The sequence below is a fragment of the Pleuronectes platessa genome, chromosome 24 (assembly GCF_947347685.1).
Source record: "Pleuronectes platessa chromosome 24, fPlePla1.1, whole genome shotgun sequence".
Lineage (NCBI taxonomy): Eukaryota > Metazoa > Chordata > Actinopteri > Pleuronectiformes > Pleuronectidae > Pleuronectes > Pleuronectes platessa.
In genome coordinates, this window is record NC_070649.1 from 14763538 (window position 1) to 14790708 (window position 27171).

Sequence of the window (27171 nt, forward strand, 5' to 3'; positions counted from 1 at the left end):
GTGATCCTCCCTTTGATGGACTGGTGATCCTCTCTTTGATGGACTGGTTACAGCCCCTTTGATGGACTGGTTATCAGCCATGTGATGGACTGGTGATCCTCCCTTTGATGGACTGGTTATCAGCCATGTGATGGACTGGTAATCCTCCATTTGATGGACTGGTGATCAGCCCTGTGATGGACTGGTGATCAGCCCTGTGATGGACTGGTGATCCTCCCTGTGATGGACTGGTGATCCTCCCTCTGATGGACTGGTGATCAGCCCTATGATGGACTGGTGATCCTCTCTGTGATGGACTGGTGATCCTCCCTTTGATGGACTGGTGATGAGCCCTGTGTTGCACTGGTGATCCTCCCTTTGATGGGCTGGTTATCAGCCCTGTGATGGACTGGTGATCCTCCCTGTGCTAGATTGGTGATCCTCCCTGTGATGGACTAGTGATCCTCCCTGTGATGGACTGGTGATCAGCCCTGTGATGGACTGGTGATCCTTCCTGTATTGGACTGGTGATCCTCCCTGTGATGGACTGGTGATCCTCCCTGTGTTGGACTGGTGATCAGACCTGTGATGGACTGGTGATGAGCCCTGTGATGGACTGGTGATCAGCCCTATGTTGGACTGGTGATCAGACCTGTGATGGACTGGTGATGAGCCCTGTCATGGACTGGTGATCCTCCCTGTGATGGATTGGTGATCCTCCCTCTGATGGACTGGTGATCAGCCCTGAGATGGACTGGTGATCCTCCCTGTGATTGATTGGTGATCCTCCCTGTGATGGACTGGTGATCCTCCCTGTGATGGACTGGTGATCAGCCCTGTTATGGACTGGTGATCAGACCTGTGATGGACTGGTGATCAGCCCATCGATGGACTGGTGATCCTCCCGGTGATGGACTGGTGATCAGCCCTGTGTTAGACTGGTGATCCTCTCTGTGTTGGACTGGTGATCAGCCCTGTGTTGGACCGGTGATGAGCCCTGTGTTGGACTGGTGATCCTCCCTTTGATGGACTGGTGATCCTCCCTTTGATGGGCTGGTTATCAGCCCTGTGATGGACTGGTGATCCTCCCTTTGATGGACTGGTGATCCTCCCTTTGATGGACTGGTTATAGCCCCTTTGATGGACTGGTTATCAGCCATGTGATGGACTGGTGATCCTCCCTTTGATGGACTGGTGATCAGCCCTGTGATGGACTGGTGATCCTCCTTGTTATGGACTGGTGATCCTCCCTCTGATGGACTGGTGATCAGCCCTGTGATGGACTGGTGATCCTCCCTGTGCTGGATTCGTGATCCTCCCTGTGATGGACTGGTGATCCTCCCTGTGATGGACTGGTGATCAGCACTGTGATGGACTGGTGATCCTCCCTGTGATGGACTGGTGATCCTCCCTCTGATGGACTGGTGATCAGCCCTATGATGGACTGGTGATCCTCTCTGTGATGGACTGGTGATGCTCCCTTTGATGGACTGGTGATCATCCCTTTGATGGACTGGTTATAACCCCTTCGATGGACTGGTTATCAGCCATGTGATGGATTGGTGATCCTCCCTTTTATGGACTGGTTTTCAGCCCTGTGATGGACTGGTGATCCTCCTTTTGATGTACTGGGTATCCTCCCTCTGATGGACTGGTGATCAGCCCTGTGATGGACTGGTGATCCTCCCTTTGATGGACTGGTGATCAGCCCTGTGATGGACTAGTGATCCTCCCTGTGATGGACTGGTGATCAGCCCTGTGATGGACTGGTGATCCTTCCTGTATTGGACTGGTGATCCTCCCTGTGATGGACTGGTGATCCTCCCTGTGTTGGACTGGTGATCAGACCTGTGATGGACTGGTGATCCTTTCTGTGATGGACTGGTGATGAGCACTGTGATGGACTGGTGATCAGCCCTGTGTTGGACTGGTGATCCTCCCTGTGCTGGATTGGTGATCCTCCCTGTGATGGACTGGTGATCCTCCCTGTGATGGACTGGTGATCAGCCCTGTGATGGACTGGTGATCCTCCCTGTGATGGACTGGTGATCCTTCCTCTGATGGACTGGTGATCCTCCCTGTGATGGACTGGTGATCAGCCCTGTGATGGACTGTTGATCCTCCCGGTGATGGACTGGTGATCAGCCCTGTGTTAGACTGGTGATCCTCCCTGTGTTGGACTTGTGATCAGCACTGTGTTGGACCGGTGATGAGCCCTGTGTTGCACTGGTGATCCTCCCTTTGATGGGCTGGTTATCAGCCCTGTGATGGACTGGTGATCCTCCCTGTGCTAGATTGGTGATCCTCCCTGTGATGGACTAGTGATCCTCCCTGTGATGGACTGGTGATCAGCCCTGTGATGGACTGGTGATCCTCCCTGTATTGGACTGGTGATCCTCCCTGTGATGGACTGGTGATCCTCCCTGTGTTGGACTGGTGATCAGACCTGTGATGGACTGGTGATGAGCCCTGTGATGGACTGGTGATCAGCCCTATGTTGGACTGGTGATCAGACCTGTGATGGACTGGTGATGAGCCCTGTCATGGACTGGTGATCCTCCCTGTGATGGATTGGTGATCCTCCCTCTGATGGACTGGTGATCAGCCCTGTGATGGACTGGTGATCCTCCCTGTGATGGATTGGTGATCCTCCCTGTGATGGACTGGTGTTCCTCCCTGTGATGGACTGGTGATCAGCCCTGTTATGGACTGGTGATCAGACCTGTGATGGACTGGTGATCAGCCCATCGATGGACTGGTGATCCTCCCGGTGATGGACTGGTGATCAGCCCTGTGTTAGACTGTTGATCCTCTCTGTGTTGGACTGGTGATCAGCCCTGTGTTGGACCGGTGATGAGCCCTGTGTTGGACTGGTGATCCTCCCTTTGATGGGCTGGTTATCGGCCCTGTGATGGACTGGTGATCCTCCCTTTGATGGACTGGTGATCCTCTCTTTGATGGACTGGTTATAGCCCCTTTGATGGACTGGTTATCAGCCATGTGATGGACTGGTGATCCTCCCTTTGATGGACTGGTGATCAGCCCTGTGATGGACTGGTGATCCTCCTTGTTATGGACTGGTGATCCTCCCTCTGATGGACTGGTGATCAGCCCTGTGATGGACTGGTGATCCTCCCTGTGCTGGATTCGTGATCCTCACTGTGATGGACTGGTGATCCTCCCTGTGATGGACTGGTGATCAGCACTGTGATGGACTGGTGATCCTCCCTGTGATGGACTGGTGATCCTCCCTCTGATGGACTGGTGATCAGCCCTATGATGGACTGGTGATCCTCTCTGTGATGGACTGGTGATCCTCCCTTTGATGGACTGGTGATCATCCCTTTGATGGACTGGTTATAACCCCTTCGATGGACTGGTTATCAGCCATGTGATGGATTGGTGATCCTCCCTTTTATGGACTGGTTTTCAGCCCTGTGATGGACTGGTGATCCTCCTTTTGATGGACTGGGGATCCTCCCTCTGAGGGACTGGTGATAAGCCCTGTGATGGACTGGTGATCCTCCCTTTGATGGACTGGTGATCAGCCCTGTGATGGACTAGTGATCCTCCCTGTGATGGACTGGTGATCAGCCCTGTGATGGACTGGTGATCCTTCCTGTATTGGACTGGTGATCCTCCCTGTGATGGACTGGTGATCCTCCCTGTGTTGGACTGGTGATCAGACCTGTGATGGACTGGTGATGAGCCCTGTGATGGACTGGTGATCAGCCCTATGTTGGACTGGTGATCAGACCTGTGATGGACTGGTGATGAGCCCTGTCATGGACTGGTGATCCTCCCTGTGATGGATTGGTGATCCTCCCTCTGATGGACTGGTGATCAGCCCTGTGATGGACTGGTGATCCTCCCTGTGATGGATTGGTGATCCTCCCTGTGATGGACTGGTGATCCTCCCTGTGATGGACTGGTGATCCTCCCTGTGTTGGACTGGTGATCAGCACTGTGTTGGACCGGTGATGAGCCCTGTGTTGCACTGGTGATCCTCCCTTTGATGGGCTGGTTATCAGCCCTGTGATGGACTGGTGATCCTCCCTGTGCTAGATTGGTGATCCTCTCTGTGATGGACTAGTGATCCTCCCTGTGATGGACTGGTGATCAGCCCTGTGATGGACTGGTGATCCTTCCTGTATTGGACTGGTGATCCTCCCTGTGATGGACTGGTGATCCTCCCTGTGTGGGACTGGTGATCAGACCTGTGATGGACTGGTGATGAGCCCTGTGATGGACTGGTGATCAGCCCTATGTTGGACTGGTGATCAGACCTGTGATGGACTGGTGATGAGCCCTGTCATGGACTGGTGATCCTCCCTGTGATGGATTGGTGATCCTCCCTCTGATGGACTGGTGATCAGCCCTGTGATGGACTGGTGATCCTCCCTGTGATGGATTGGTGATCCTCCCTGTGATGGACTGGTGATCCTCCCTGTGATGGACTGGTGATCAGCCCTGTTATGGACTGGTGATCAGACCTGTGATGGACTGGTGATGAGCCCTGTGATGGACTGGTGATCAGCCCTATGTTGAACTGGTGATCAGCCCTGTGATGGACTGGTGATCCTACCTCTAATGGACTGGTGATCAGCCCTGTGATGGACTGGTGATCCTACCTGTGCTGGATTAGTGATCCTCCCTGTAATGGACTGGTGATCCTCCCTGTGATGGACTGGTGATCCTCCCTCTGATGGACTGGTGATCAGCCCTATGATGGACTGGTGATCCTCTCTGTGATGGACTGGTGATCCTCCCTTTGATGGACTGGTGATGAGCCCTGTGATGGACTGGTGATCAGCCCTGTGTTGGACTGGTGATCCTCCCTGTGTTGGACTGGTGATCAGCCCTGTGTTGGACCGGTGATGAGCCCTGTGTTGGACTGGTGATCCTCCCTTTGATGGACTGGTGATCCTCCCTTTGATGGGCTGGTTACCAGCCCTGTGATGGACTGGTGATCCTCCCTTTGATGGACTGGTGATCCTCCCTTTGATGGACTGGTTATAGCCCCTGTGATGGACTGGTTATCAGCCATGTGATGGACTGGTGATCCTCCCTTTGATGGACTGGTGATCCTTCCTATATTGGACTGGTGATCAGACCTGTGTTGGACTGGTGATCAGACCTGTGATGGACTGGTGATGAGCCCTGTGATGGACTGGTGATCAGCCCTATGTTGAACTGGTGATCAGACCTGTGATGGACTGGTGATGAGCCCTGTCATGGACTGGTTATCCTCCTTGTGATGGACTGGTGATCCTCCCTCTAATGGACTGGTGATCAGCCCTGTGATGGACTGGTGATCCTACCTGTGCTGGATTAGTGATCCTCCCTGTAATGGACTGGTGATCCTCCCTGTGATGGACTGGTGATCCTCCCTTTGATGGACTGGTGATGAGCCCTGTGATGGACTGGTGATCAGCCCTGTGTTGGACTGGTGATCCTCCCTGTGTTGGACTGGTGATCAGCCCTATGTTGGACCGGTGATGAGCCCTGTGTTGGACTGGTGATCCTCCCTTTGATGGACTGGTGATCCTCCCTTTGATGGGCTGGTTACCAGCCCTGTGATGGACTGGTGATCCTCCCTTTGATGGACTGGTGATCCTCCCTTTGATGGACTGGTTATAGCCCCTGTGATGGACTGGTTATCAGCCATGTGATGGACTGGTGATCCTCCCTTTGATGGACTGGTGATCCTTCCTGTATTGGACTGGTGATCAGACCTGTGTTGGACTGGTGATCAGACCTGTGATGGACTGGTGATGAGCCCTGTGATGGACTGGTGATCAGCCCTGTGATGGACTGGTGATCCTCCCGGTGATGGACTGGTGATCAGCTCTGTGTTGGACCGGTGATGAGCCCTGTGTTGGACTGGTTATCCTCCCTTTGATGGACTGGTGATCCTCCCTCTGATGGACTGGTGATCAGCCCTGTGATGGACTGGTGATCCTCCCTGTGATGGATTGGTGATCCTCACTGTGATGGACGGGTGATCCTCCCTGTGATGGACTGGTGTTCCTTCCTGTGATGGACTGGTGATGAGCCCTGTGATGGACTGGTGATCAGCCCTGTGTTGGACTGGTGATCCTCCCTGTGTTGGACAGGTGATCAGCCCTGTGTTGGACCGGTGATGAGCCCTGTGTTGGACTGGTGATCCTCCCTTTGATGGACTGGTGATCCTCCCTTTGATGGGCTGGTTACCAGCCCTGTGCTGGATTGGTGATCCTCCCTGTGATGGACTGGTGATCCTCCCTGTGATGGACTGGTGATCAGCCCTGTGATGGACTGGTGATCCTCCCTGTGATGGACTGGTGATCCTTCCTCTGATGGACTGGTGATCCTCCCTGTGATGGACTGGTGATCAGCCCTGTGATGGACTGTTGATCCTCCCGGTGATGGACTGGTTATAGCCCCTGTGATGGACTGGTGATCCTCCCTTTGATGGACTGGTGATCCTTCCTGTATTGGACTGGTGATCAGACCTGTGTTGGACTGGTGATCAGACCTGTGATGGACTGGTGATGAGCCCTGTGATGGACTGGTGATCAGCCCTATGTTGAACTGGTGATCAGCCCTGTGATGGACTGGTGATCCTACCTGTGCTGGATTAGTGATCCTCCCTGTGATGGACTGGTGATCCTCCCTGTGATGGACTGGTGATCAGCCCTGTGATGGACTGGTGATCCTCCCTTTGATGGACTGGTGATCAGCCCTGTGATGGACTGGTGATCCTCCCGGTGATGGACTGGTGATCAGCCCTGTTTTAGACTGGTGATCCTCCCTGTGTTGGACTGGTGATCAGCCCTGTGTTGGACCGGTGATGAGCCCTGTGTTGGACTGGTGATCCTCCCTTTGATGGACTTGTGATCCTCCCTTTGATGGGCTGGTTATCAGCCCTGTGATGGACTGGTGATCCTCCCTTTGATGGACTGGTGATCCTCTCTTTGATGGACTGGTTACAGCCCCTTTGATGGACTGGTTATCAGCCATGTGATGGACTGGTGATCCTCCCTTTGATGGACTGGTTATCAGCCATGTGATGGACTGGTAATCCTCCATTTGATGGACTGGTGATCAGCCCTGTGATGGACTGGTGATCAGCCCTGTGATGGACTGGTGATCCTCCCTGTGATGGACTGGTGATCCTCCCTCTGATGGACTGGTGATCAGCCCTATGATGGACTGGTGATCCTCTCTGTGATGGACTGGTGATCCTCCCTTTGATGGACTGGTGATGAGCCCTGTGATGGACTGGTGATCAGCCCTGTGTTGGACTGGTGATCCTCCCTGTGTTGGACTGGTGATCAGCCCTGTGTTGGACCGGTGATGAGCCCTGTGTTGGACTGGTGATCCTCCCTTTGATGGACTGGTGATCCTCCCTTTGATGGGCTGGTTACCAGCCCTGTGATGGACTGGTGATCCTCCCTTTGATGGACTGGTGATCCTCCCTTTGATGGACTGGTTATAGCCCCTGTGATGGACTGGTTATCAGCCATGTGATGGACTGGTGATCCTCCCTTTGATGGACTGGTGATCCTTCCTGTATTGGACTGGTGATCAGACCTGTGTTGGACTGGTGATCAGACCTGTGATGGACTGGTGATGAGCCCTGTGATGGACTGGTGATCAGCCCTATGTTGAACTGGTGATCAGACCTGTGATGGACTGGTGATGAGCCCTGTCATGGACTGGTTATCCTCCTTGTGATGGACTGGTGATCCTCCCTCTAATGGACTGGTGATCAGCCCTGTGATGGACTGGTGATCCTACCTGTGCTGGATTAGTGATCCTCCCTGTAATGGACTGGTGATCCTCCCTGTGATGGACTGGTGATCCTCCCTTTGATGGACTGGTGATGAGCCCTGTGATGGACTGGTGATCAGCCCTGTGTTGGACTGGTGATCCTCCCTGTGTTGGACTGGTGATCAGCCCTATGTTGGACCGGTGATGAGCCCTGTGTTGGACTGGTGATCCTCCCTTTGATGGACTGGTGATCCTCCCTTTGATGGGCTGGTTACCAGCCCTGTGATGGACTGGTGATCCTCCCTTTGATGGACTGGTGATCCTCCCTTTGATGGACTGGTTATAGCCCCTGTGATGGACTGGTTATCAGCCATGTGATGGACTGGTGATCCTCCCTTTGATGGACTGGTGATCCTTCCTGTATTGGACTGGTGATCAGACCTGTGTTGGACTGGTGATCAGACCTGTGATGGACTGGTGATGAGCCCTGTGATGGACTGGTGATCAGCCCTGTGATGGACTGGTGATCCTCCCGGTGATGGACTGGTGATCAGCTCTGTGTTGGACCGGTGATGAGCCCTGTGTTGGACTGGTTATCCTCCCTTTGATGGACTGGTGATCCTCCCTCTGATGGACTGGTGATCAGCCCTGTGATGGACTGGTGATCCTCCCTGTGATGGATTGGTGATCCTCACTGTGATGGACGGGTGATCCTCCCTGTGATGGACTGGTGTTCCTTCCTGTGATGGACTGGTGATGAGCCCTGTGATGGACTGGTGATCAGCCCTGTGTTGGACTGGTGATCCTCCCTGTGTTGGACAGGTGATCAGCCCTGTGTTGGACCGGTGATGAGCCCTGTGTTGGACTGGTGATCCTCCCTTTGATGGACTGGTGATCCTCCCTTTGATGGGCTGGTTACCAGCCCTGTGCTGGATTGGTGATCCTCCCTGTGATGGACTGGTGATCCTCCCTGTGATGGACTGGTGATCAGCCCTGTGATGGACTGGTGATCCTCCCTGTGATGGACTGGTGATCCTTCCTCTGATGGACTGGTGATCCTCCCTGTGATGGACTGGTGATCAGCCCTGTGATGGACTGTTGATCCTCCCGGTGATGGACTGGTTATAGCCCCTGTGATGGACTGGTGATCCTCCCTTTGATGGACTGGTGATCCTTCCTGTATTGGACTGGTGATCAGACCTGTGTTGGACTGGTGATCAGACCTGTGATGGACTGGTGATGAGCCCTGTGATGGACTGGTGATCAGCCCTATGTTGAACTGGTGATCAGCCCTGTGATGGACTGGTGATCCTACCTGTGCTGGATTAGTGATCCTCCCTGTGATGGACTGGTGATCCTCCCTGTGATGGACTGGTGATCAGCCCTGTGATGGACTGGTGATCCTCCCTTTGATGGACTGGTGATCAGCCCTGTGATGGACTGGTGATCCTCCCGGTGATGGACTGGTGATCAGCCCTGTTTTAGACTGGTGATCCTCCCTGTGTTGGACTGGTGATCAGCCCTGTGTTGGACCGGTGATGAGCCCTGTGTTGGACTGGTGATCCTCCCTTTGATGGACTTGTGATCCTCCCTTTGATGGGCTGGTTATCAGCCCTGTGATGGACTGGTGATCCTCCCTTTGATGGACTGGTGATCCTCTCTTTGATGGACTGGTTACAGCCCCTTTGATGGACTGGTTATCAGCCATGTGATGGACTGGTGATCCTCCCTTTGATGGACTGGTTATCAGCCATGTGATGGACTGGTAATCCTCCATTTGATGGACTGGTGATCAGCCCTGTGATGGACTGGTGATCAGCCCTGTGATGGACTGGTGATCCTCCCTGTGATGGACTGGTGATCCTCCCTCTGATGGACTGGTGATCAGCCCTATGATGGACTGGTGATCCTCTCTGTGATGGACTGGTGATCCTCCCTTTGATGGACTGGTGATGAGCCCTGTGATGGACTGGTGATCAGCCCTGTGTTGGACTGGTGATCCTCCCTGTGTTGGACTGGTGATCAGCCCTGTGTTGGACCGGTGATGAGCCCTGTGTTGGACTGGTGATCCTCCCTTTGATGGACTGGTGATCCTCCCTTTGATGGGCTGGTTACCAGCCCTGTGATGGACTGGTGATCCTCCCTTTGATGGACTGGTGATCCTCCCTTTGATGGACTGGTTATAGCCCCTGTGATGGACTGGTTATCAGCCATGTGATGGACTGGTGATCCTCCCTTTGATGGACTGGTGATCCTTCCTGTATTGGACTGGTGATCAGACCTGTGTTGGACTGGTGATCAGACCTGTGATGGACTGGTGATGAGCCCTGTGATGGACTGGTGATCAGCCCTATGTTGAACTGGTGATCAGACCTGTGATGGACTGGTGATGAGCCCTGTCATGGACTGGTTATCCTCCTTGTGATGGACTGGTGATCCTCCCTCTAATGGACTGGTGATCAGCCCTGTGATGGACTGGTGATCCTACCTGTGCTGGATTAGTGATCCTCCCTGTAATGGACTGGTGATCCTCCCTGTGATGGACTGGTGATCCTCCCTTTGATGGACTGGTGATGAGCCCTGTGATGGACTGGTGATCAGCCCTGTGTTGGACTGGTGATCCTCCCTGTGTTGGACTGGTGATCAGCCCTATGTTGGACCGGTGATGAGCCCTGTGTTGGACTGGTGATCCTCCCTTTGATGGACTGGTGATCCTCCCTTTGATGGGCTGGTTACCAGCCCTGTGATGGACTGGTGATCCTCCCTTTGATGGACTGGTGATCCTCCCTTTGATGGACTGGTTATAGCCCCTGTGATGGACTGGTTATCAGCCATGTGATGGACTGGTGATCCTCCCTTTGATGGACTGGTGATCCTTCCTGTATTGGACTGGTGATCAGACCTGTGTTGGACTGGTGATCAGACCTGTGATGGACTGGTGATGAGCCCTGTGATGGACTGGTGATCAGCCCTATGTTGAACTGGTGATCAGCCCTGTGATGGACTGGTGATCCTCCCTGTGATGGACTGATGATCCTCCCTCTGATGGACTGGTGATCAGCCCTGTGATGGACTGGTGATCCTCCCTGTGATGGATTGGTGATCCTTCCTTTGATGGACTGGTGATCAGCCCTGTGATGGACTGGTGATCCTCCTTGTGATGGACTGGTGATCCTCCCTGTGATGGATTGGTGATCCTCCCTGTGATGGACTGTTGATCCTCCCTGTGATGGACTGGTGATCCTCCCTCTGATGGACTGGTGATCCTCCCTGTGATGGACTGGTGATCCTTCCTGTGATGGACTGGTGATGAGCCCTGTGATGGACTGGTGATCAGCCCTGTGTTGGACTGGTGATCAGCCCTGTGATGGACTGGTGATCCTCCCGGTGATGGACTGGTGATCAGCTCTGTGTTGGACCGGTGATGAGCCCTGTGTTGGACTGGTTATCCTCCCTTTGATGGACTGGTGATCCTCCCTCTGATGGACTGGTGATCAGCCCTGTGATGGACTGGTGATCCTCCCTGTGATGGATTGGTGATCCTCACTGTGATGGACGGGTGATCCTCCCTGTGATGGACTGGTGTTCCTTCCTGTGATGGACTGGTGATGAGCCCTGTGATGGACTGGTGATCAGCCCTGTGTTGGACTGGTGATCCTCCCTGTGTTGGACAGGTGATCAGCCCTGTGTTGGACCGGTGATGAGCCCTGTGTTGGACTGGTGATCCTCCCTTTGATGGACTGGTGATCCTCCCTTTGATGGGCTGGTTACCAGCCCTGTGATGGACTGGTGATCCTCCCTTTGATGGACTGGTGATCCTCTCTTTGATGGACTGGTTACAGCCCCTTTGATGGACTGGTTATCAGCCATGTGATGGACTGGTGATCCTCCCTTTGATGGACTGGTTATCAGCCATGTGATGGACTGGTAATCCTCCATTTGATGGACTGGTGATCAGCCCTGTGATGGACTGGTGATCAGCCCTGTGATGGACTGGTGATCCTCCCTGTGCTGGATTGGTGATCCTCCCTGTGATGGACTGGTGATCCTCCCTGTGATGGACTGGTGATCAGCCCTGTGTTAGACTGGTGATCCTCCCTGTGTTGGACTGGTGATCAGCCCTGTGTTGGACCGGTGATGAGCCCTGTGTTGGACTGGTGATCCTCCCTTTGATGGACTGGTGATCCTCCCTTTGATGGGCTGGTTACCAGCGCTGTGATGGACTGGTGATCCTCCCTTTGATGGACTGTTATCCTCCCTTTGATGGACTGGTTATAGCCCCTGTGATGGACTGGTTATCAGCCATGTGATGGACTGGTGATCCTCCCTGTGATGGATTGGTGATCCTCCCTGTGATGGACTGTTGATCCTCCCTGTGATGGACTGGTGATCCTCCCTCTGATGGACTGGTGATCCTCCCTGTGATGGACTGGTGATCCTTTCTGTGATGGACTGGTGATGAGCCCTGTGATGGACTGGTGATCAGCCCTGTGTTGGACTGGTGATCCTCCCTGTGATGGACTGGTGATCGTCCCTGTGATGGACTGGTTATAGCCCCTGTGATGGACTGGTAATCAGCCATGTGATGGACTGGTGATCCTCCCTGTGATGGATTGGTGATCCTCCCTGTGATGGACTGTTGATCCTCCCTGTGATGGACTGGTGATCCTCCCTCTGATGGACTGGTGATCCTCCCTGTGATGGACTGGTGATCCTTTCTGTGATGGACTGGTGATGAGCACTGTGATGGACTGGTGATCAGCCCTGTGTTGGACTGGTGATCCTCCCTGTGCTGGATTGGTGATCCTCCCTGTGATGGACTGGTGATCCTCCCTGTGATGGACTGGTGATCAGCCCTGTGATGGACTGGTGATCCTCCCTGTGATGGACTGGTGATCCTTCCTCTGATGGACTGGTGATCCTCCCTGTGATGGACTGGTGATCAGCCCTGTGATGGACTGTTGATCCTCCCGGTGATGGACTGGTGATCAGCCCTGTGTTAGACTGGTGATCCTCCCTGTGTTGGACTGGTGATCAGCACTGTGTTGGACCGGTGATGAGCCCTGTGTTGCACTGGTGATCCTCCCTTTGATGGGCTGGTTATCAGCCCTGTGATGGACTGGTGATCCTCCCTGTGCTAGATTGGTGATCCTCTCTGTGATGGACTAGTGATCCTCCCTGTGATGGACTGGTGATCAGCCCTGTGATGGACTGGTGATCCTTCCTGTATTGGACTGGTGATCCTCCCTGTGATGGACTGGTGATCCTCCCTGTGTGGGACTGGTGATCAGACCTGTGATGGACTGGTGATGAGCCCTGTGATGGACTGGTGATCAGCCCTATGTTGGACTGGTGATCAGACCTGTGATGGACTGGTGATGAGCCCTGTCATGGACTGGTGATCCTCCCTGTGATGGATTGGTGATCCTCCCTCTGATGGACTGGTGATCAGCCCTGTGATGGACTGGTGATCCTCCCTGTGATGGATTGGTGATCCTCCCTGTGATGGACTGGTGATCCTCCCTGTGATGGACTGGTGATCAGCCCTGTTATGGACTGGTGATCAGACCTGTGATGGACTGGTGATGAGCCCTGTGATGGACTGGTGATCAGCCCTATGTTGAACTGGTGATCAGCCCTGTGATGGACTGGTGATCCTACCTCTAATGGACTGGTGATCAGCCCTGTGATGGACTGGTGATCCTACCTGTGCTGGATTAGTGATCCTCCCTGTAATGGACTGGTGATCCTCCCTGTGATGGACTGGTGATCCTCCCTCTGATGGACTGGTGATCAGCCCTATGATGGACTGGTGATCCTCTCTGTGATGGACTGGTTATCCTCCCTTTGATGGACTGGTGATGAGCCCTGTGATGGACTGGTGATCAGCCCTGTGTTGGACTGGTGATCCTCCCTGTGTTGGACTGGTGATCAGCCCTGTGTTGGACCGGTGATGAGCCCTGTGTTGGACTGGTGATCCTCCCTTTGATGGACTGGTGATCCTCCCTTTGATGGGCTGGTTACCAGCCCTGTGATGGACTGGTGATCCTCCCTTTGATGGACTGGTGATCCTCCCTTTGATGGACTGGTTATAGCCCCTGTGATGGACTGGTTATCAGCCATGTGATGGACTGGTGATCCTCCCTTTGATGGACTGGTGATCCTTCCTGTATTGGACTGGTGATCAGACCTGTGTTGGACTGGTGATCAGACCTGTGATGGACTGGTGATGAGCCCTGTGATGGACTGGTGATCAGCCCTATGTTGAACTGGTGATCAGACCTGTGATGGACTGGTGATGAGCCCTGTCATGGACTGGTTATCCTCCTTGTGATGGACTGGTGATCCTCCCTCTAATGGACTGGTGATCAGCCCTGTGATGGACTGGTGATCCTACCTGTGCTGGATTAGTGATCCTCCCTGTAATGGACTGGTGATCCTCCCTGTGATGGACTGGTGATCCTCCCTTTGATGGACTGGTGATGAGCCCTGTGATGGACTGGTGATCAGCCCTGTGTTGGACTGGTGATCCTCCCTGTGTTGGACTGGTGATCAGCCCTATGTTGGACCGGTGATGAGCCCTGTGTTGGACTGGTGATCCTCCCTTTGATGGACTGGTGATCCTCCCTTTGATGGGCTGGTTACCAGCCCTGTGATGGACTGGTGATCCTCCCTTTGATGGACTGGTGATCCTCCCTTTGATGGACTGGTTATAGCCCCTGTGATGGACTGGTTATCAGCCATGTGATGGACTGGTGATCCTCCCTTTGATGGACTGGTGATCCTTCCTGTATTGGACTGGTGATCAGACCTGTGTTGGACTGGTGATCAGACCTGTGATGGACTGGTGATGAGCCCTGTGATGGACTGGTGATCAGCCCTGTGATGGACTGGTGATCCTCCCGGTGATGGACTGGTGATCAGCTCTGTGTTGGACCGGTGATGAGCCCTGTGTTGGACTGGTTATCCTCCCTTTGATGGACTGGTGATCCTCCCTCTGATGGACTGGTGATCAGCCCTGTGATGGACTGGTGATCCTCCCTGTGATGGATTGGTGATCCTCACTGTGATGGACGGGTGATCCTCCCTGTGATGGACTGGTGTTCCTTCCTGTGATGGACTGGTGATGAGCCCTGTGATGGACTGGTGATCAGCCCTGTGTTGGACTGGTGATCCTCCCTGTGTTGGACAGGTGATCAGCCCTGTGTTGGACCGGTGATGAGCCCTGTGTTGGACTGGTGATCCTCCCTTTGATGGACTGGTGATCCTCCCTTTGATGGGCTGGTTACCAGCCCTGTGCTGGATTGGTGATCCTCCCTGTGATGGACTGGTGATCCTCCCTGTGATGGACTGGTGATCAGCCCTGTGATGGACTGGTGATCCTCCCTGTGATGGACTGGTGATCCTTCCTCTGATGGACTGGTGATCCTCCCTGTGATGGACTGGTGATCAGCCCTGTGATGGACTGTTGATCCTCCCGGTGATGGACTGGTTATAGCCCCTGTGATGGACTGGTGATCCTCCCTTTGATGGACTGGTGATCCTTCCTGTATTGGACTGGTGATCAGACCTGTGTTGGACTGGTGATCAGACCTGTGATGGACTGGTGATGAGCCCTGTGATGGACTGGTGATCAGCCCTATGTTGAACTGGTGATCAGCCCTGTGATGGACTGGTGATCCTACCTGTGCTGGATTAGTGATCCTCCCTGTGATGGACTGGTGATCCTCCCTGTGATGGACTGGTGATCAGCCCTGTGATGGACTGGTGATCCTCCCTTTGATGGACTGGTGATCAGCCCTGTGATGGACTGGTGATCCTCCCGGTGATGGACTGGTGATCAGCCCTGTTTTAGACTGGTGATCCTCCCTGTGTTGGACTGGTGATCAGCCCTGTGTTGGACCGGTGATGAGCCCTGTGTTGGACTGGTGATCCTCCCTTTGATGGACTTGTGATCCTCCCTTTGATGGGCTGGTTATCAGCCCTGTGATGGACTGGTGATCCTCCCTTTGATGGACTGGTGATCCTCTCTTTGATGGACTGGTTACAGCCCCTTTGATGGACTGGTTATCAGCCATGTGATGGACTGGTGATCCTCCCTTTGATGGACTGGTTATCAGCCATGTGATGGACTGGTAATCCTCCATTTGATGGACTGGTGATCAGCCCTGTGATGGACTGGTGATCAGCCCTGTGATGGACTGGTGATCCTCCCTGTGATGGACTGGTGATCCTCCCTCTGATGGACTGGTGATCAGCCCTATGATGGACTGGTGATCCTCTCTGTGATGGACTGGTGATCCTCCCTTTGATGGACTGGTGATGAGCCCTGTGATGGACTGGTGATCAGCCCTGTGTTGGACTGGTGATCCTCCCTGTGTTGGACTGGTGATCAGCCCTGTGTTGGACCGGTGATGAGCCCTGTGTTGGACTGGTGATCCTCCCTTTGATGGACTGGTGATCCTCCCTTTGATGGGCTGGTTACCAGCCCTGTGATGGACTGGTGATCCTCCCTTTGATGGACTGGTGATCCTCCCTTTGATGGACTGGTTATAGCCCCTGTGATGGACTGGTTATCAGCCATGTGATGGACTGGTGATCCTCCCTTTGATGGACTGGTGATCCTTCCTGTATTGGACTGGTGATCAGACCTGTGTTGGACTGGTGATCAGACCTGTGATGGACTGGTGATGAGCCCTGTGATGGACTGGTGATCAGCCCTATGTTGAACTGGTGATCAGACCTGTGATGGACTGGTGATGAGCCCTGTCATGGACTGGTTATCCTCCTTGTGATGGACTGGTGATCCTCCCTCTAATGGACTGGTGATCAGCCCTGTGATGGACTGGTGATCCTACCTGTGCTGGATTAGTGATCCTCCCTGTAATGGACTGGTGATCCTCCCTGTGATGGACTGGTGATCCTCCCTTTGATGGACTGGTGATGAGCCCTGTGATGGACTGGTGATCAGCCCTGTGTTGGACTGGTGATCCTCCCTGTGTTGGACTGGTGATCAGCCCTATGTTGGACCGGTGATGAGCCCTGTGTTGGACTGGTGATCCTCCCTTTGATGGACTGGTGATCCTCCCTTTGATGGGCTGGTTACCAGCCCTGTGATGGACTGGTGATCCTCCCTTTGATGGACTGGTGATCCTCCCTTTGATGGACTGGTTATAGCCCCTGTGATGGACTGGTTATCAGCCATGTGATGGACTGGTGATCCTCCCTTTGATGGACTGGTGATCCTTCCTGTATTGGACTGGTGATCAGACCTGTGTTGGACTGGTGATCAGACCTGTGATGGACTGGTGATGAGCCCTGTGATGGACTGGTGATCAGCCCTATGTTGAACTGGTGATCAGCCCTGTGATGGACTGGTGATCCTACCTCTAATGGACTGGTGATCAGCCCTGTGATGGACTGGTGATCCTACCTGTGCTGGATTAGTGATCCTCCCTGTAATGGACTGGTGATCCTCCCTGTGATGGATTGGTGATCCTCCCTGTGATGGACTGTTGATCCTCCCTGTGATGGACTGGTGATCCTCCCTCTGATGGACTGGTGATCCTCCCTGTGATGGACTGGTGATCCTTCCTGTGATGGACTGGTGATGAGCCCTGTGATGGACTGGTGATCAGCCCTGTGTTGGACTGGTGATCAGCCCTGTGATGGACTGGTGATCCTCCCGGTGATGGACTGGTGATCAGCTCTGTGTTGGACCGGTGATGAGCCCTGTGTTGGACTGGTTATCCTCCCTTTGATGGACTGGTGATCCTCCCTCTGATGGACTGGTGATCAGCCCTGTGATGGACTGGTGATCCTCCCTGTGATGGATTGGTGATCCTCACTGTGATGGACGGGTGATCCTCCCTGTGATGGACTGGTGTTCCTTCCTGTGATGGACTGGTGATGAGCCCTGTGATGGACTGGTGATCAGCCCTGTGTTGGACTGGTGATCCTCCCTGTGTTGGACAGGTGATCAGCCCTGTGTTGGACCGGTGATGAGCCCTGTGTTGCACTGGTGATCCTCCCTTTGATGGGCTGGTTATCAGCCCTGTGATGGACTGGTGATCCTCCCTGTGCTAGATTGGTGATCCTCCCTGTGATGGACTAGTGATCCTCCCTGTGATGGACTGGTGATCAGCCCTGTGATGGACTGGTGATCCTTCCTGTATTGGACTGGTGATCCTCCCTGTGATGGACTGGTGATCCTCCCTGTGTTGGACTGGTGATCAGACCTGTGATGGACTGGTGATGAGCCCTGTGATGGACTGGTGATCAGCCCTATGTTGGACTGGTGATCAGACCTGTGATGGACTGGTGATGAGCCCTGTCATGGACTGGTGATCCTCCCTGTGATGGATTGGTGATCCTCCCTCTGATGGACTGGTGATCAGCCCTGAGATGGACTGGTGATCCTCCCTGTGATTGATTGGTGATCCTCCCTGTGATGGACTGGTGATCCTCCCTGTGATGGACTGGTGATCAGCCCTGTTATGGACTGGTGATCAGACCTGTGATGGACTGGTGATCAGCCCATCGATGGACTGGTGATCCTCCCGGTGATGGACTGGTGATCAGCCCTGTGTTAGACTGGTGATCCTCTCTGTGTTGGACTGGTGATCAGCCCTGTGTTGGACCGGTGATGAGCCCTGTGTTGGACTGGTGATCCTCCCTTTGATGGACTGGTGATCCTCCCTTTGATGGGCTGGTTATCAGCCCTGTGATGGACTGGTGATCCTCCCTTTGATGGACTGGTGATCCTCCCTTTGATGGACTGGTTATAGCCCCTTTGATGGACTGGTTATCAGCCATGTGATGGACTGGTGATCCTCCCTTTGATGGACTGGTGATCAGCCCTGTGATGGACTGGTGATCCTCCTTGTTATGGACTGGTGATCCTCCCTCTGATGGACTGGTGATCAGCCCTGTGATGGACTGGTGATCCTCCCTGTGCTGGATTCGTGATCCTCCCTGTGATGGACTGGTGATCCTCCCTGTGATGGACTGGTGATCAGCACTGTGATGGACTGGTGATCCTCCCTGTGATGGACTGGTGATCCTCCCTCTGATGGACTGGTGATCAGCCCTATGATGGACTGGTGATCCTCTCTGTGATGGACTGGTGATGCTCCCTTTGATGGACTGGTGATCATCCCTTTGATGGACTGGTTATAACCCCTTCGATGGACTGGTTATCAGCCATGTGATGGATTGGTGATCCTCCCTTTTATGGACTGGTTTTCAGCCCTGTGATGGACTGGTGATCCTCCTTTTGATGTACTGGGTATCCTCCCTCTGATGGACTGGTGATCAGCCCTGTGATGGACTGGTGATCCTCCCTTTGATGGACTGGTGATCAGCCCTGTGATGGACTAGTGATCCTCCCTGTGATGGACTGGTGATCAGCCCTGTGATGGACTGGTGATCCTTCCTGTATTGGACTGGTGATCCTCCCTGTGATGGACTGGTGATCCTCCCTGTGTTGGACTGGTGATCAGACCTGTGATGGACTGGTGATCCTTTCTGTGATGGACTGGTGATGAGCACTGTGATGGACTGGTGATCAGCCCTGTGTTGGACTGGTGATCCTCCCTGTGCTGGATTGGTGATCCTCCCTGTGATGGACTGGTGATCCTCCCTGTGATGGACTGGTGATCAGCCCTGTGATGGACTGGTGATCCTCCCTGTGATGGACTGGTGATCCTTCCTCTGATGGACTGGTGATCCTCCCTGTGATGGACTGGTGATCAGCCCTGTGATGGACTGTTGATCCTCCCGGTGATGGACTGGTGATCAGCCCTGTGTTAGACTGGTGATCCTCCCTGTGTTGGACTGGTGATCAGCACTGTGTTGGACCGGTGATGAGCCCTGTGTTGCACTGGTGATCCTCCCTTTGATGGGCTGGTTATCAGCCCTGTGATGGACTGGTGATCCTCCCTGTGCTAGATTGGTGATCCTCCCTGTGATGGACTAGTGATCCTCCCTGTGATGGACTGGTGATCAGCCCTGTGATGGACTGGTGATCCTCCCTGTATTGGACTGGTGATCCTCCCTGTGATGGACTGGTGATCCTCCCTGTGTTGGACTGGTGATCAGACCTGTGATGGACTGGTGATGAGCCCTGTGATGGACTGGTGATCAGCCCTATGTTGGACTGGTGATCAGACCTGTGATGGACTGGTGATGAGCCCTGTCATGGACTGGTGATCCTCCCTGTGATGGATTGGTGATCCTCCCTCTGATGGACTGGTGATCAGCCCTGTGATGGACTGGTGATCCTCCCTGTGATGGATTGGTGATCCTCCCTGTGATGGACTGGTGTTCCTCCCTGTGATGGACTGGTGATCAGCCCTGTTATGGACTGGTGATCAGACCTGTGATGGACTGGTGATCAGCCCATCGATGGACTGGTGATCCTCCCGGTGATGGACTGGTGATCAGCCCTGTGTTAGACTGTTGATCCTCTCTGTGTTGGACTGGTGATCAGCCCTGTGTTGGACCGGTGATGAGCCCTGTGTTGGACTGGTGATCCTCCCTTTGATGGGCTGGTTATCGGCCCTGTGATGGACTGGTGATCCTCCCTTTGATGGACTGGTGATCCTCTCTTTGATGGACTGGTTATAGCCCCTTTGATGGACTGGTTATCAGCCATGTGATGGACTGGTGATCCTCCCTTTGATGGACTGGTGATCAGCCCTGTGATGGACTGGTGATCCTCCTTGTTATGGACTGGTGATCCTCCCTCTGATGGACTGGTGATCAGCCCTGTGATGGACTGGTGATCCTCCCTGTGCTGGATTCGTGATCCTCACTGTGATGGACTGGTGATCCTCCCTGTGATGGACTGGTGATCAGCACTGTGATGGACTGGTGATCCTCCCTGTGATGGACTGGTGATCCTCCCTCTGATGGACTGGTGATCAGCCCTATGATGGACTGGTGATCCTCTCTGTGATGGACTGGTGATCCTCCCTTTGATGGACTGGTGATCATCCCTTTGATGGACTGGTTATAACCCCTTCGATGGACTGGTTATCAGCCATGTGATGGATTGGTGATCCTCCCTTTTATGGACTGGTTTTCAGCCCTGTGATGGACTGGTGATCCTCCTTTTGATGGACTGGGGATCCTCCCTCTGAGGGACTGGTGATAAGCCCTGTGATGGACTGGTGATCCTCCCTTTGATGGACTGGTGATCAGCCCTGTGATGGACTAGTGATCCTCCCTGTGATGGACTGGTGATCAGCCCTGTGATGGACTGGTGATCCTTCCTGTATTGGACTGGTGATCCTCCCTGTGATGGACTGGTGATCCTCCCTGTGTTGGACTGGTGATCAGACCTGTGATGGACTGGTGATGAGCCCTGTGATGGACTGGTGATCAGCCCTATGTTGGACTGGTGATCAGACCTGTGATGGACTGGTGATGAGCCCTGTCATGGACTGGTGATCCTCCCTGTGATGGATTGGTGATCCTCCCTCTGATGGACTGGTGATCAGCCCTGTGATGGACTGGTGATCCTCCCTGTGATGGATTGGTGATCCTCCCTGTGATGGACTGGTGATCCTCCCTGTGATGGACTGGTGATCCTCCCTGTGTTGGACTGGTGATCAGCACTGTGTTGGACCGGTGATGAGCCCTGTGTTGCACTGGTGATCCTCCCTTTGATGGGCTGGTTATCAGCCCTGTGATGGACTGGTGATCCTCCCTGTGCTAGATTGGTGATCCTCTCTGTGATGGACTAGTGATCCTCCCTGTGATGGACTGGTGATCAGCCCTGTGATGGACTGGTGATCCTTCCTGTATTGGACTGGTGATCCTCCCTGTGATGGACTGGTGATCCTCCCTGTGTGGGACTGGTGATCAGACCTGTGATGGACTGGTGATGAGCCCTGTGATGGACTGGTGATCAGCCCTATGTTGGACTGGTGATCAGACCTGTGATGGACTGGTGATGAGCCCTGTCATGGACTGGTGATCCTCCCTGTGATGGATTGGTGATCCTCCCTCTGATGGACTGGTGATCAGCCCTGTGATGGACTGGTGATCCTCCCTGTGATGGATTGGTGATCCTCCCTGTGATGGACTGGTGATCCTCCCTGTGATGGACTGGTGATCAGCCCTGTTATGGACTGGTGATCAGACCTGTGATGGACTGGTGATGAGCCCTGTGATGGACTGGTGATCAGCCCTATGTTGAACTGGTGATCAGCCCTGTGATGGACTGGTGATCCTACCTCTAATGGACTGGTGATCAGCCCTGTGATGGACTGGTGATCCTACCTGTGCTGGATTAGTGATCCTCCCTGTAATGGACTGGTGATCCTCCCTGTGATGGACTGGTGATCCTCCCTCTGATGGACTGGTGATCAGCCCTATGATGGACTGGTGATCCTCTCTGTGATGGACTGGTGATCCTCCCTTTGATGGACTGGTGATGAGCCCTGTGATGGACTGGTGATCAGCCCTGTGTTGGACTGGTGATCCTCCCTGTGTTGGACTGGTGATCAGCCCTGTGTTGGACCGGTGATGAGCCCTGTGTTGGACTGGTGATCCTCCCTTTGATGGACTGGTGATCCTCCCTTTGATGGGCTGGTTACCAGCCCTGTGATGGACTGGTGATCCTCCCTTTGATGGACTGGTGATCCTCCCTTTGATGGACTGGTTATAGCCCCTGTGATGGACTGGTTATCAGCCATGTGATGGACTGGTGATCCTCCCTTTGATGGACTGGTGATCCTTCCTGTATTGGACTGGTGATCAGACCTGTGTTGGACTGGTGATCAGACCTGTGATGGACTGGTGATGAGCCCTGTGATGGACTGGTGATCAGCCCTATGTTGAACTGGTGATCAGACCTGTGATGGACTGGTGATGAGCCCTGTCATGGACTGGTTATCCTCCTTGTGATGGACTGGTGATCCTCCCTCTAATGGACTGGTGATCAGCCCTGTGATGGACTGGTGATCCTACCTGTGCTGGATTAGTGATCCTCCCTGTAATGGACTGGTGATCCTCCCTGTGATGGACTGGTGATCCTCCCTTTGATGGACTGGTGATGAGCCCTGTGATGGACTGGTGATCAGCCCTGTGTTGGACTGGTGATCCTCCCTGTGTTGGACTGGTGATCAGCCCTATGTTGGACCGGTGATGAGCCCTGTGTTGGACTGGTGATCCTCCCTTTGATGGACTGGTGATCCTCCCTTTGATGGGCTGGTTACCAGCCCTGTGATGGACTGGTGATCCTCCCTTTGATGGACTGGTGATCCTCCCTTTGATGGACTGGTTATAGCCCCTGTGATGGACTGGTTATCAGCCATGTGATGGACTGGTGATCCTCCCTTTGATGGACTGGTGATCCTTCCTGTATTGGACTGGTGATCAGACCTGTGTTGGACTGGTGATCAGACCTGTGATGGACTGGTGATGAGCCCTGTGATGGACTGGTGATCAGCCCTGTGATGGACTGGTGATCCTCCCGGTGATGGACTGGTGATCAGCTCTGTGTTGGACCGGTGATGAGCCCTGTGTTGGACTGGTTATCCTCCCTTTGATGGACTGGTGATCCTCCCTCTGATGGACTGGTGATCAGCCCTGTGATGGACTGGTGATCCTCCCTGTGATGGATTGGTGATCCTCACTGTGATGGACGGGTGATCCTCCCTGTGATGGACTGGTGTTCCTTCCTGTGATGGACTGGTGATGAGCCCTGTGATGGACTGGTGATCAGCCCTGTGTTGGACTGGTGATCCTCCCTGTGTTGGACAGGTGATCAGCCCTGTGTTGGACCGGTGATGAGCCCTGTGTTGGACTGGTGATCCTCCCTTTGATGGACTGGTGATCCTCCCTTTGATGGGCTGGTTACCAGCCCTGTGCTGGATTGGTGATCCTCCCTGTGATGGACTGGTGATCCTCCCTGTGATGGACTGGTGATCAGCCCTGTGATGGACTGGTGATCCTCCCTGTGATGGACTGGTGATCCTTCCTCTGATGGACTGGTGATCCTCCCTGTGATGGACTGGTGATCAGCCCTGTGATGGACTGTTGATCCTCCCGGTGATGGACTGGTTATAGCCCCTGTGATGGACTGGTGATCCTCCCTTTGATGGACTGGTGATCCTTCCTGTATTGGACTGGTGATCAGACCTGTGTTGGACTGGTGATCAGACCTGTGATGGACTGGTGATGAGCCCTGTGATGGACTGGTGATCAGCCCTATGTTGAACTGGTGATCAGCCCTGTGATGGACTGGTGATCCTACCTGTGCTGGATTAGTGATCCTCCCTGTGATGGACTGGTGATCCTCCCTGTGATGGACTGGTGATCAGCCCTGTGATGGACTGGTGATCCTCCCTTTGATGGACTGGTGATCAGCCCTGTGATGGACTGGTGATCCTCCCGGTGATGGACTGGTGATCAGCCCTGTTTTAGACTGGTGATCCTCCCTGTGTTGGACTGGTGATCAGCCCTGTGTTGGACCGGTGATGAGCCCTGTGTTGGACTGGTGATCCTCCCTTTGATGGACTTGTGATCCTCCCTTTGATGGGCTGGTTATCAGCCCTGTGATGGACTGGTGATCCTCCCTTTGATGGACTGGTGATCCTCTCTTTGATGGACTGGTTACAGCCCCTTTGATGGACTGGTTATCAGCCATGTGATGGACTGGTGATCCTCCCTTTGATGGACTGGTTATCAGCCATGTGATGGACTGGTAATCCTCCATTTGATGGACTGGTGATCAGCCCTGTGATGGACTGGTGATCAGCCCTGTGATGGACTGGTGATCCTCCCTGTGATGGACTGGTGATCCTCCCTCTGATGGACTGGTGATCAGCCCTATGATGGACTGGTGATCCTCTCTGTGATGGACTGGTGATCCTCCCTTTGATGGACTGGTGATGAGCCCTGTGATGGACTGGTGATCAGCCCTGTGTTGGACTGGTGATCCTCCCTGTGTTGGACTGGTGATCAGCCCTGTGTTGGACCGGTGATGAGCCCTGTGTTGGACTGGTGATCCTCCCTTTGATGGACTGGTGATCCTCCCTTTGATGGGCTGGTTACCAGCCCTGTGATGGACTGGTGATCCTCCCTTTGATGGACTGGTGATCCTCCCTTTGATGGACTGGTTATAGCCCCTGTGATGGACTGGTTATCAGCCATGTGATGGACTGGTGATCCTCCCTTTGATGGACTGGTGATCCTTCCTGTATTGGACTGGTGATCAGACCTGTGTTGGACTGGTGATCAGACCTGTGATGGACTGGTGATGAGCCCTGTGATGGACTGGTGATCAGCCCTATGTTGAACTGGTGATCAGACCTGTGATGGACTGGTGATGAGCCCTGTCATGGACTGGTTATCCTCCTTGTGATGGACTGGTGATCCTCCCTCTAATGGACTGGTGATCAGCCCTGTGATGGACTGGTGATCCTACCTGTGCTGGATTAGTGATCCTCCCTGTAATGGACTGGTGATCCTCCCTGTGATGGACTGGTGATCCTCCCTTTGATGGACTGGTGATGAGCCCTGTGATGGACTGGTGATCAGCCCTGTGTTGGACTGGTGATCCTCCCTGTGTTGGACTGGTGATCAGCCCTATGTTGGACCGGTGATGAGCCCTGTGTTGGACTGGTGATCCTCCCTTTGATGGACTGGTGATCCTCCCTTTGATGGGCTGGTTACCAGCCCTGTGATGGACTGGTGATCCTCCCTTTGATGGACTGGTGATCCTCCCTTTGATGGACTGGTTATAGCCCCTGTGATGGACTGGTTATCAGCCATGTGATGGACTGGTGATCCTCCCTTTGATGGACTGGTGATCCTTCCTGTATTGGACTGGTGATCAGACCTGTGTTGGACTGGTGATCAGACCTGTGATGGACTGGTGATGAGCCCTGTGATGGACTGGTGATCAGCCCTGTGATGGACTGGTGATCCTCCCGGTGATGGACTGGTGATCAGCTCTGTGTTGGACCGGTGATGAGCCCTGTGTTGGACTGGTTATCCTCCCTTTGATGGACTGGTGATCCTCCCTCTGATGGACTGGTGATCAGCCCTGTGATGGACTGGTGATCCTCCCTGTGATGGATTGGTGATCCTCACTGTGATGGACGGGTGATCCTCCCTGTGATGGACTGGTGTTCCTTCCTGTGATGGACTGGTGATGAGCCCTGTGATGGACTGGTGATCAGCCCTGTGTTGGACTGGTGATCCTCCCTGTGTTGGACAGGTGATCAGCCCTGTGTTGGACCGGTGATGAGCCCTGTGTTGGACTGGTGATCCTCCCTTTGATGGACTGGTGATCCTCCCTTTGATGGGCTGGTTACCAGCCCTGTGCTGGATTGGTGATCCTCCCTGTGATGGACTGGTGATCCTCCCTGTGATGGACTGGTGATCAGCCCTGTGATGGACTGGTGATCCTCCCTGTGATGGACTGGTGATCCTTCCTCTGATGGACTGGTGATCCTCCCTGTGATGGACTGGTGATCAGCCCTGTGATGGACTGTTGATCCTCCCGGTGATGGACTGGTTATAGCCCCTGTGATGGACTGGTGATCCTCCCTTTGATGGACTGGTGATCCTTCCTGTATTGGACTGGTGATCAGACCTGTGTTGGACTGGTGATCAGACCTGTGATGGACTGGTGATGAGCCCTGTGATGGACTGGTGATCAGCCCTATGTTGAACTGGTGATCAGCCCTGTGATGGACTGGTGATCCTACCTGTGCTGGATTAGTGATCCTCCCTGTGATGGACTGGTGATCCTCCCTGTGATGGACTGGTGATCAGCCCTGTGATGGACTGGTGATCCTCCCTTTGATGGACTGGTGATCAGCCCTGTGATGGACTGGTGATCCTCCCGGTGATGGACTGGTGATCAGCCCTGTTTTAGACTGGTGATCCTCCCTGTGTTGGACTGGTGATCAGCCCTGTGTTGGACCGGTGATGAGCCCTGTGTTGGACTGGTGATCCTCCCTTTGATGGACTTGTGATCCTCCCTTTGATGGGCTGGTTATCAGCCCTGTGATGGACTGGTGATCCTCCCTTTGATGGACTGGTGATCCTCTCTTTGATGGACTGGTTACATTCCCTTTGATGGACTGGTTATCAGCCATGTGATGGACTGGTGATCCTCCCTTTGATGGACTGGTTATCAGCCATGTGATGGACTGGTAATCCTCCATTTGATGGACTGGTGATCAGCCCTGTGATGGACTGGTGATCAGCCCTGTGATGGACTGGTGATCCTCCCTGTGATGGACTGGTGATCCTCCCTCTGATGGACTGGTGATCAGCCCTATGATGGACTGGTGATCCTCTCTGTGATGGACTGGTGATCCTCCCTTTGATGGACTGGTGATGAGCCCTGTGATGGACTGGTGATCAGCCCTGTGTTGGACTGGTGATCCTCCCTGTGTTGGACTGGTGATCAGC